Source organism: Pelmatolapia mariae, linkage group LG12 (genome assembly GCF_036321145.2).
Source record: "Pelmatolapia mariae isolate MD_Pm_ZW linkage group LG12, Pm_UMD_F_2, whole genome shotgun sequence".
In the NCBI taxonomy this organism is placed as follows: domain Eukaryota; kingdom Metazoa; phylum Chordata; class Actinopteri; order Cichliformes; family Cichlidae; genus Pelmatolapia; species Pelmatolapia mariae.
Genome location: NC_086237.1, coordinates 37,442,836 through 37,455,408, shown reverse-complemented (window position 1 = coordinate 37,455,408; position 12,573 = coordinate 37,442,836). Strand labels below are relative to the sequence as shown.

Sequence of the window (12,573 nt, the reverse complement as noted above, 5' to 3'; positions counted from 1 at the left end):
AAATAAATAAAAAAGCTCACGTAACATGGGATAAGCATACTTTACATGTTAAGAGACCAAGAAAAGAGGGACCAGTCATTGCCCTAAATAGCCCATTGAACTTGGGTGCACAAATCAAACAATGCTGCACACACTCTGCTTAAGACTCAGTTTGTACCTGATCCTTGTCACTGGCAGTTGCCAGTAGCAGCCACCCACATGTAACTGCACTCTGTCAACATATTCTGATAGTCTTGATATATAGAACATCCTGTGGTAAGCGAATATCTTGGTGTGCAAAAACTCTCACGTCACGGAAGCTCTAGGCTGTACTCAACATCAGACCTTTGACTTCTATGCAGAAAAACTGATCCAGATTGTAATGTAGCTTTCCAAGTGCTTGTTTTGGATTATATGTACATTAAACAATACTAACTACGGTGCTTCGCCTGTGGAAGAGAGAAGTAAATAGCCCATCTTTTTTGTGTACCAGCAGATACTGGTACACTGCTGCAATATAATTGCAAGAAAAAAGCTCCACAACTCACCTTTGCAAAGAATTCTGAGTCACTGTTTAGGCAATAAATTTTTTATGAGCCTTCTGATGCTCTGAATTTGGCTAATTTCTCTTTTAATCACTGACAATGGCAGAAAGGATGAAAGTGCATTGTGTTTTGTTTCTTTTGTCATAATTTTCCCAGCATTCTTATTTCTGTGTTCACTGTCCCTGTTAACATTTTTTTTGTGTCTAGCATATGTCTATTGGTCATTTCCTGTTTACTGTGTTAGCTTTTCTTATCCTGTCTGGTTTTTACTTCTTGTCATTCTTAGTATCTTCACTTGTGTTGATTACTTTTGCCCATGTCTTTTTCACCACCTGTTTCACAGTGAACAAAGTGAGGTCTACATCATTGCCCAAGTTAGCCACTTGTTTTCTCTGTTTGTTTTTTCATTTGGAAATAGCAGATTATCCTGCCAATTTGGAGCAGCAGTTTTTGTTTCTATTTTTTTTTTAAGTTTGTATCCTGAATTTTCAACACCAGATCTCTCTTGCAGCATCCTGACATGCACTTTGTCAAACACAAAGTCACAGACTACCGCTCTTAAGTGGCAGGCAGACCATGAGATCCACTACAAAGCTAGAACAGTGAAACTGACATGGTAGGGAGAGTTACACTGCAAGGCAGCACTTCAAAATTCTTTAAAAAAAAGAAAAAAAAACATCCGTGATGTGTTGCCTAAATACAGATTTGGTTGTTTCTCTATTGTAAATGAAGTTTAAAGGTAAATGAATGGTTAACTGGTATTTCTACCACTGACTTTTTTTTGAATAAATTAATGTAATGTGTAATGTGATAAGCATTTTTAAGTGTTAAGAGAGCAAACTAGTAATGATGGCTATTTTGCCCTAACAGAGCCCACTTAAACTTGGGTGCAAACATCAAACAATCAAAAACAAAAATACTCAGAAATGCCAACGAGTTGCCAAAGTAGCAAGCCACTCACATTTAACCACAGTCTGTCAACATATTGTGATACTTTTGATAGATAGAACATCCTGTGGTAAGTGAACATCCTGGTGTGCAAAATCTGCAAGTGATTTACTACATAAAATGAATAATGTGAGCTAAAACTTAAATGAAAAACACCAGCCCTTGTGCCTGACCTTTGTAAACATTTTCCTGATAGGGTAATGGGCTGAGTCAATCATTTAAGATTATATCTGAATATATTATTAAGTCCATTTTCATTTATTAAACATTTTTAAAATACAGACATTCAAGAATTAGCAGATAATCTTTTTGTTGTTGTTGTTGCTGCTGTAATTATGAATTTCCATTTTAAAATATCTATAAATGGAAAAATTCTTTTTTCTAACTGCTGTGTATTACTCTGACTCTATTCAATGAAAGGATTTTTATTTTATCTTAAGAGTTTTGGGATTTTAGTAAAAACCAAACACTGAGATTAGATCACCTTAGACAACCTTCTTGAATAGTTAAGAGGCAGGATATTTGTACAGACACAGTTTCATTTCGATTTCAACCGAAACTAGCTGAGAGAAAATTCTTTTAAGAGCTCCAAGCAAGACGTTCTCACAGATCTGGTGAGTACACCCAACAAAGAACATTTAGCAGTATATGCAACAGATCCAATGCTTATACAATATGACTGAACTGAGTATTAAATAGTATTCAGTGCCTGAGACAATGCATAATACATAGTACATTAACATAAGAAATATTAAAATCCTCATGAGAAGTGAGGGGAAAACCCAATCTCACACTTTAACGTTTTTGGTAATTTATTTCTCCGCTGCAGAGGACATAAATAAATAGGTTGGGTCTCAGAAGGCTATAAATTTAATTTATTACGATCAAAAAGCAAGTATAATAGAAACAAATAAGGGGTGGTGTTTATATTTTTTTTTAACATTTAAATCCAACAAATTGTTTTGTTTTGTTTTTAAGAACACATCTGTTGGAGGTGTAATAGAATCATTTTGAATTCATTTTGAAAGAATTTGTCCATCTTTGTGTGAGTAAGAAAAAATGTTCTCTCACTGTCAAATAGTGATCAGTGGTTCATGTGGTAAAGGAAAACAGCTCCACAATTAGTCATTAATCAAAACATGTCCAGTTTTCTCACCATCGAGGGCCATTTCAGTATCTTTTAATTTTGTCAAATGGTTCTTTACAGGCTTTTAACTTAACCTCCTAAGACCCGAACTCTTCTCTCTCCTGCATTTTTAATTTCTCTTTGATATTTGGGCGCATTGGGGCCCAATGAATGTAAAAACAAAGAATTACCAGATTTTTTTTTTTTTACCTTATTTTTGTTTTTATGAAAAATCAGAGCCACATATGAGGATATTCGTTTAAAATTTTGATAGAACAGTAGCAGTATAATGTCCTCGTAAGTGGATATCAGGCCCTTGTAGAGCAAAATTGAGTATTTTGGTCTAAATAACCCAAAATGTGATGTCCACATATGTGGACGCCAGGTCCTAGGAGGTTAAGAACTCGAAAAACATATTAAACAGAAAGCCTTTTCTTCACACAACCTAACAGATGACCAACAGAAAGCACTGGCAGAACTGGAACAGAATAAATCCATTGTCATCAAATCTGCTGACAAAGGAGGCGCCATTGTTATAATGGACAAAATTCAATATGAAAATGAAATCTTAAGACAACTAGCAAATTAAACTTTCTATAAAAAACTTACATCTGACCCTACAAAAGAATACTTTAAAGAACTACAATGGATACTTGAAGAGGGGTTGACCCAAGGGGACATTTCTCTGAAGGAGAAAACATTTTTACTTAATGAACATCCGGCTTTCTAATACATATTACCAAAAATTCATAAGAACCTAGAAGAACCACCTGGCAGACCCATTGTTTCTGGAATTGGTAGTCTAACTGAAAGAATATCAAGCTTTGTAGACTTCCACATAAAGAACTTTGTACCGTCCTTAAAGTCTTACATAAAGGATAGCTCCCACTTCTTACTTTTTCTCAAAGATCTGCCACCAATTGATACGGATACAATACTATGTACTTTAGATACTGAATCCCTGTATACCAATATTAATCAGACACAAGGCCTAGAGACCTTGGAACATTTCCTTGATACTAGGTCTACGAAATTACCATCTAGTTCCTTCCTAACGAAGCTGGCTGCCTTTGTCCTAAAAAGGAACTATTTCTTTTTCAACAACACACCATACCCTCAGATCTCTGGCACTGCAATGGGAACCAAAATGGCCCCCAGTTTTGCCTGCCTTTTTGTTGGTCATCTGGAAGAGCAACTTCTATATAATCACCAAAATAACCCTTATTTACCATTCATTGTATCTTGGAAACGGTATATAGATGACGTGTTTTTACTCTGGAAAGGACCAGTCTCTATATTACTGGAGAATACATTATTGCATGCTGCAAGTTTCCATCCAAACCACCAAGAGCCTCCCTGTAAGCCAATTGATTAGACTCAAGCGTATCTGTGAAATTCGGGATGAATATAATGAGAGCAAAGAAGAGATGTTGAACAAATTTAAAGAAAGAAAGTACAAAGAGGACTGGTAAAGATCTGCAGAAGAGAAGGTGAGTACAGTAAGCAGGGATTTCTATTTAGCAACTAGGAAATCTTTAAAACATAAACCTAACCATGTCTTTTGCACAACCTTTACACCAAAAAACAGAACCATTAAAGAAATAATTTTAAAACATTGGCATATCCTTCAAAATGACCCAAACTTATTAGGTACCTTTAAAGAACCACCATCGATTACCTACAGGAGAGGAAGGAATATTAAAGATAGGCTTGTTAGAGCTTGCCAGGACCCTCATACTCCAGATAAAACCCTGATAAGCCATAACCTACAAGGTAGTTTCAAGTGTGGGGCATGCATTAATTGTCAATACACCAAAAATCATTCAAAGACCCTATAAGTGACAAAACCATTGCCATAAAGGGCTTTATCACATGCAGAACTAAAAATGTAATCTATATGATACAGTGCCCATGCAATAAAATATATAGAGAGAAACATCCCGCTCTCTGAAAGATCGAATTAATGAAGACAGAAGTTCGATCAAGAGGAATGATCTAACCAGCCCTGTTGAAAGACACTTCAATGATAAACATCCAAATTCACCATTATTTTTTCTAGGCATTGAAGCCATTAAACTAAACCAAAGATGTGGTAATATTAATTTTATCCGGAAAAAAAGAGAAGCATTTTGGATATTCCGCTTTAAGAGTCTGCACCCCAGAGGTATGAATGAGGATTTTTCTATCAGTGAGTTTTTGTGAACTGAACCTTTTTTATTTTTTTATTCTAATTTTATCAGTTAAATTATTCATGCATGAGTAACGTTTATTTAATTAATTTTATGTATTTTTTCAGCAAAAGAAGGAGTAGGATTCTAGATATCTTATCTTAAGTCTACATTTTAAGTCTACTTTTTAGAGATTTTACATTTTAGAGACAATAATTAGGACCTTTTAACAAATGTGTTCCCATGTGATGATGTCCTCTTGTTTTTTAATTCAACTGCTAGACCAACCTCCTTTTATTATCAAATACTGCCCTTTGTCCCTTTCTTTTTGTATATCCATAGTATTCTTCTTATGTATTTCACGCATCTGTTATTTTGAGAGAGGTGGGGATTATGTCTCCTCCCCCCGTTCTCCTCATTAATGATCTAGTCCAGTATTTACTTGGGCGTGACTTAACCAATTAACCAATACCTACCTGTTATATGTCAGCTGATCTATCTATGAAGTTTTGATTGGTTAATTTGAATTTTTTTTCTGTTTCCTGTCTTGTATTTAAGCAATTTTCTACAATGTGTTACTGAGCTGGCCAATGTATTCCTTCTTTTTAAGATTGTTAATTTGGTCACTTTGATATCGCTGTGATTTTGTTTTATTTTGTTTTTTCAATCTTCATCGGCATCTCTTTGGACTTTCTTTTGAGACCAAATATAATAATAGGATTATTTTTTTTAAAAAAACTCCCCGCTCGACCCCGCGGGCGGTCTGTTCTTCAAGCTCGGGTCCTCTACCAGAGGACTGGGAGCTTGAGGGTCCTCTTGCTCAGTGTCTTAGCTTAACTGTGCTCTTCTGGGTTTGGGTGCAGTTTCCCCCTCCAGGGGCAAGGGTACCTAGACCCGGTTCTTAGAGTACGCTTGGGGAGTGTGATTGTGTGTACAGCGTCTCTTTATGTCTGTCTCCACGTTGGTTGAGTGTGGAGTAATTGCCTATGAGAGCATGAGGGTGGGAATGGATGTTTGTATTTGAGTGTGCCTGTATGTCTGTGTCTATATGTCAGGTTGGGTATCAGATGCCACCTCTCTGGGGACATCTCAGGCCCTCCAAGGTTTGGAGGCCTATCTCCCCCCACCACTTCCCCTGCCGGTGGCAGACGCCCTCAGACATCGGTGCGTTGGTGGTTCCTTGTGTCTGGGGGTGGGCGTCTGGGTACACACCGGCTCACTCCTTGGTGGCTGCTTATCCGGGCCTGGAACCTGGGGCTCGCTCGGGCCACTTCGGGGGTGGGGTGCCCTCGGCCTCTCGGCCTGGGGCTCGGTCACTCAGGCACAGCTGGCTGCCGGCGGAGCTCACAGGCACGTCACTGCAACCCCCCCTGGCTTCTGCTCCGCGGCTGCTGAGTGATCCCTCATCTGGGACTCTCCTCAGCTCTTTCTGGGACAGTGGCGCGGCTGCCCCTCTGTTGGTCTTCCTTGGTCTCTTGTGTTCTGGGGGCCTCTGGATGTCTGGAGTTTTGATCTCCTCCATACCTGCTTCATGCCCTGGAGGATGGGACTGTGGCCCCCCACACCCTCTAGCAGATCATTACATTAAGGAACCTTTTAAATACAAGCGCGCTCATGCTCACAGGTGTACACACAGGTGATCACACACACAAACTACACCCTTTTTGGCTCCTACCTCAAAGCACACTGTGCGCTGTCGACGTGCTGCACAATAATGTTTAATATTAAGTATTTAGTGTTATATTCCCATAGATCATTGTGATGTTGTTTATTCTATTACTCTCGTTTTCTTCTGCTTGTTTTCTTTTTTCTTTCTCAACAGGTGATCCAGGTGATCGATATATGTATTTTTTGTCTGCTTATTTTGTTGCTTTTTGTTTTTTGCCCTTTATCCCCGTCCCTCTTCTCCGCTGTTTTTTTTTGTTTTGTTTTGTTTTTTCCCCCCTCTTTCTTTCTCCCTTTTCTTTTCCCCTGTCCCGTATCTAGCAAGTAAAAAAAATAAAATAAAATAAAATAAACAATAAAAGGTAATAAAAGGATGTCTAAAGGCATCTTTCTTCGCCTTTAGACAATAATTCTGATGGCAAAAGAACCAAACGGGACAGGTTTAAAAAAAAAAAAAAAAAAAAAAAAAAAAAAAAAAAAACTGTGCTCTTCTGGACAGAGATCTCCGATGTTGTTCCCGGGATCTGCTAGAGCCACTCGCCTAGTTTGGGAGTCACTGCACCTAGTGCTCCGATTACCACTGGGACCACTGTTATCTTCACCCTCCACATCTTCTCGAGCTCTTGGTATTTCTCAAGCTTCTCGTGTTCCTTCTTCCTGATGTTGCTGTCATTTGGAACCGCCACATCTATCACTACGGCCGTCTTCTTCTGTTTGTCCACCACCACTATGTCCGGTTGGTTGGCCACCACCATTTTGTTCGTCTGTATCTGGAAGTCCCACAGGATCTTAGCTCGGTCATTCTCCACCACCCTTGGGGGCGTCTCCAATTTCGACCTCAGGACTTCCAGGCGGTATTCGGCACAGATGTTCCTGTACACTATGCCGGCCACTTGGTTATGGCGTTCCATGCATGGCTTGCCTGCTAGCATTTTACACCCAGCTGTTATGTGCTGGATTGTCTCAGGGGTGTCTTTACATAGCCTGCACCTGGGGTCTTGCCTGGTGTGATAGACCCCAGCCTCTCAGAGCTTGTTCCTGTGCTGCCATGATAAATGCCTCTGTGCTGTCTTTCAGTCCGGCTTTGTCCAGCCACTGGTAGGATTTCTGGATATCAGCCACCTCCTCTATCTGCCGGTGGTATATACCGTGCAGCAATGTTCCCTCTAAGTTTTCGTGTGTCTGAGCGAACACACAAACTCCCTGAGCGGTCCCTTGGACCACTGTGAGCAACATCAGACGTGTGCACTGTGGTCACGCCAGCATCGAATCCATCCAAGTTACATGGTTTATTAAAATAATCAAATTACAGCATTTACATTTATGTTAGACTACTTTTAATTAACTGCTTTAGCCCACTTACAATGAAAATTAAAAAAAAATCTTGTTCATGACCTGTGTAGTATGTTAACACTATTGGAAGTAAAAATAACTTGAACTCCAATTTTGAAAACAAAACTTTCTTCTTCTTTTTTTTTTTTTTTTTAAAGCTCTGACTTGTATTATGAGTGTGAGTCTGTGGTCTGGGAGAGAGTCCTGTAACTCTGTCTGCAAAATACAGTATATAATGACCAATGTTGGGCAATTAATTATATAGTTACTTCTTCAAAAAAGTAACTGAGTTATGCAAACAAAGTTTTTTGCAGCAGTTTACCTAAAAATGCAGCCAAGGCGTTTTTTTAAATAAACATTTCAAACTATTTACAGAACAATCAGCCGTTCTGCATCAAATTTGATGCCACACAAATTATTTGTGCCACTCCAAAAAAAATTTCTGTCCACTGTGAGATAAAGGAGAAGATCACCTGCAGGCCTGACAACAGGAGATGTATCACTCCTGTAACACCTGTAACATTCAGCAGTCGCCTCATTGTTCTGACACACACAACAAAACTATTGACTACACTACACACTAACTACACAAGATTTGCGCTAAACGTCGCAAATCTCTCACATCTCAAAACACCCTCGTCACTCCTAAAACTTCCCCCTTCCTAAACAACTAATTGCCATGTTGCCATATAATTTTTTGATTGGTCGACATGATACATTTTTCGACGAATGGGAAAGGGTGGGGTTTTTTTGGAGGTTTTTTTGCTCACAGGCAGAGAGTGCCTCGAGCGTTTTCCTTATAAAACGCAGTTTTTACCGTTTCTTCCCGCAGTAAATATAAACAACGATAGTATTCAGGAAGAAAACCAAACACTGCATATAATTTTATGCATAACTCTGATTTTACGTGGCCTATCAACAGAATTTAAAAACTGGTATAAAGTCCACACTTTTTCCATCTATTGTTCCGTCTGTCCTGCTCACATCTCCAATGGTTGAACACGTTGTCATTAACGTGGCTTCACTCCACATCAGCCACGCCGCTTTGCTAGCTAAAACACCGGTGTCGGCACATAAGGACGCTGTCATAGCCTGTCAACGATGTTGATTAGCTGCGTATATACGAATGTGAATCGCATTATTGGCTGCACTATGGGATAAGGTGGCTTCGTTCTAATCCCATACAGGAGCAGCCAGTCACTTACTGACTAACACTGCAAAACACAATTGTTAAGTATTAATTTTAATTTCAATTCAGGTTAGATTTTTTTTGTGTGCAACACAGATTTTCTGTGGACAGAGACGGTGCCAGCAGTGTGCAATTGCACATGCGCACAGCTTAGAGGGAACATTGCCGTGCAGGGGCCTGTCCTTCCATGATGGTGCCTCCCCTTCGTAGATGTTTATTGTCTCATCCTGGACTGTGGTGCTGACACGCACCAGTCCCCAGCCTCCTTCCTTCCGCTTAGCATACAGCCTCAGGGTGCCGGACTTGGGGTGAAACCTGTCATGCATGGTCAGGAGCTTCCTTGTCTTGATGTCAGTAGCTTCTATCTCCTCCTTTGGCCAGCTTATTATCCCAGCCAGGTACCTGATCACGGGCAGGGCGTAGGTGTTGATGGCCCGGATCTTGTTCTTACCATCCAGCTGACTTCTCAGGACTTGCCTGACCCTCTGCAGGTACTTGGTGGTTGCAGCTTTCCTAGCAGCCTCTTTATGGTTCCCATTTGCCTGTGGGGTCCCCAGGTACTTGTAGCTGTCTTCTATGTCTGCAATGTTGCCTTCTGGTAGTTGGATCCCCTCAGTTATGACTACCGTAGTTTTCGGGTCATAAGCCACTACTTTTTCCCCATGCTGTGAACACCGCGGCTTATACTGACGTGTGGCTAATGCTTTTTTTTTTTTCATGCAGCCAAAAACATTTTGCCTGGTAACAGTAGACCAATAAAATTGATAAGTAGTATATATACAGTATATATTTTTACCGGTTGTTAAGAGACGTTGTAATGTTGTTTGTGCACTGTTCCGTAAAAAAACCATAAGCAACGTAATTTGTGTGTCACTGATACGTACATATACTTAAAGGTAGCCGTGTTACAGGCGCTGTTCGAGGAAAAAAAGCTTTTGCAGTATGTATTTTTGTATGTTACCATAATGTTTATGTTACCATGTTTATGTTACCTTACGGATTAAATTAAACGTTAAAAATCCTCAAGTGTAATATAAGATATTATATTATATAGGTTATCTTATCTTAAATACTTGCTGACCATGTTATTGCTGTGTTTGATTTTCCATAACAGTCACTTGAAATGAAACTAATAGAGAATGTGTAAGGGTACTGACAAGAGGAAGATGAGGACTACCTGACCTGAAAATACATATATACACACACATATATATACACACACACACACACACACACACACACACACATATATATGTATATAGTTAGCGGCCAACTAGAGGCCAACTTCAAGCCCATAGCACAAGCTGTCATCAAGTGCGGGATCTACCAAGGAGATGCCCTGTCCCCACTGCTGTTCTGCATAGGCCTGAATCCCCTCAGTGAGATCATTGACAAGACTGGGTACGGATACCAACTACAGAATGGAGCTGTTGTCAGCCACCTCCTGTACATGGATGACATCAAGCTGTATCCCAAGAGTGAACGAGACATCGATTCACTGATCCACACTACCAGGATAGACAGCAATGATATCGGAATGTCATTAGGACTGGAGAAATGTAGTCGGATGATAACAAAGAGAGGGACGGTACTGTAATTCCCGGACTACAGAGCACACCGGATTTTAAGCCGTATGCGTTTCAGTCGTAATATGAGATACTTGCAAAGGTTTGTGGTCGACTGGTTTCAGTGGTGGAACTGCCTGCTCTCCATGGAAAATCTCAGGAGGAAGCATTTAGTGAAGCAATCAAGACAGTTTCTCTCTGTGATCCTGAGGGTGTCCACGCTTTCATCCTAGTTCAACCCTTGGATCACCTTACTGATGAAGACAAGAGTGAGGTGGAGACCTTCAAACAAATAATGAGCTCTAAAGTCAAGGACTTTACAATGGTTCTTTTTACTGTGGAGACCGATCCTACACACCCAGGTATTGTTAAGTTTTTAAAAATGAACACAGAGATCAAAGAGCTCTGCGAGAGTTTCAGTGGCCGATATGTTATCCTCAACATCAAGGACAGACAGCAGATCCCTCAGTTATTGGATGCTGTGGAAGAGATGAAAACACCATTTAAAGGCTTCAAAAAAGAAATCATTGCAAACCCTTTCATGCACAAAAGCGCAGGAGATATATCCAAAATGGGAGAGTCAAGATTTGAAAAAAGGAGCCAGGACTGTCTCAGGATTGTGATGATTGGGAAAACTGGAAGTGGAAAGAGTGCCACTGCAAACACTATTTTGGGAAAAGAACACTTCCATTCGAAAGTCAGTGCGCAATCAGTGACCGTGGATTGCAAAAAAGTAACAGGAGAGATTGATGGGCGCCCTGTTGCTGTGGTGGACACACCTGGTTTATATGACACGAGTCTGTCCAATAATGAAATTGAACAGGAACTCAGGAAATGTCTCACAATGATGGCTCCTGGACCTCATGTGTTTTTACTTGTCCTCCGGATTGGTCGCTTTACGGAGGAGGAAAGAAAAACTGTGGAGCTCATCAAAGGTGCTTTTGGCAAGAATTCAAATGACTTCATCATTATCTTATTCACCAGAGGAGATGACCTAAGAAATCAAACAATTGAGAGTTATATAGAAGAAGACAGCAAAGGATACCTTAAAAAACTGACAGCTGATTGTGGAGGACGATACCATGTGTTCAATAACAATGATCCAAGTAACCGCTCTCAAGTTAGTCAGCTGCTCACCAAGATTGAGTCAATGGTGAAGAAAAATGGTGGTGGCTACTACACCTCAGAGATGTTCAAAGAGGCAGAGGCAGCAATTCAGAAGGAAATGCAGAAGATTATGAAGGAGAAAAAAGAAGAGATACTGAAAAATAAGCGGGACCTTAAAAGAAAATATGAAGAGAAAATCGAAGAGAAGAAGCAAAAAATTGAACAAGAAAGAGCAGCAAAAGAGAAAGCATTAAAAGAGAAAATTGAATTAATTAAGAAAGAGGAGGAGGAGAACAAAATGATAGAGGAAAAGAGAGCAGAAGAGGAAAGAGAGAGGAAACAGAGGGAAGAAATTCAGCAACACCCGTGGAAACAAAAAGGGAAGAAAATTCAATCTGAATCAGAAGAAAAGACAATTACGGGCCAAAATTTGATACAAAATTCAGAGAACATCAGAAAAGAAAGTGAGGGTTTGGGAAAAGAACCAAAAGAGTGGCAGAAGAAACGACTTCAAGATGGCCAGCACAGATTGAAGGAGCAAACACGACTGAAAATGCTCAGAGAAGAATATGAACAGGAAGAGAAAGAATATCAAATCCGAAAAGAACAGGAGGAAAAAGAATGGCAAGAATTACATGAAAACTTTCAAAAGCAAGTGGAGGAAATGATGAAGAAAAATCAAGAGGAAGCCAGAAAACAAGCAGAGGAGTTTAATGAATTCAGACAGAGATTCACAACTGACTTTGCAGCACAAGAAAGAGAATTTGAAAATATGAAGCTAAAACAACAAAAAACCAATGACTTCATGATTCAACAGCTGTGCCGAAAAAAGGAAAATAAGAAGGACTTGGATCAAATGAATAAGCGACAAGAAAAAGAAATGAATGAGCTTAAACGTTCTTGTCAAGCCGTAAAACAAATTGATGAACTGCAGAAACAACATCAGTAC

General features: G+C 39.7%; 1 protein-coding gene across 2 annotated transcripts in view; it reads right to left on the bottom strand.

The window, feature by feature from the left end:
• Nucleotides 1–12,573, bottom strand: part of prdm6 (PR domain containing 6) — a 143,749-nt gene that overhangs the window by 85,094 nt on the left and 46,082 nt on the right. The gene's annotated exons all lie outside the window — the stretch shown is intronic.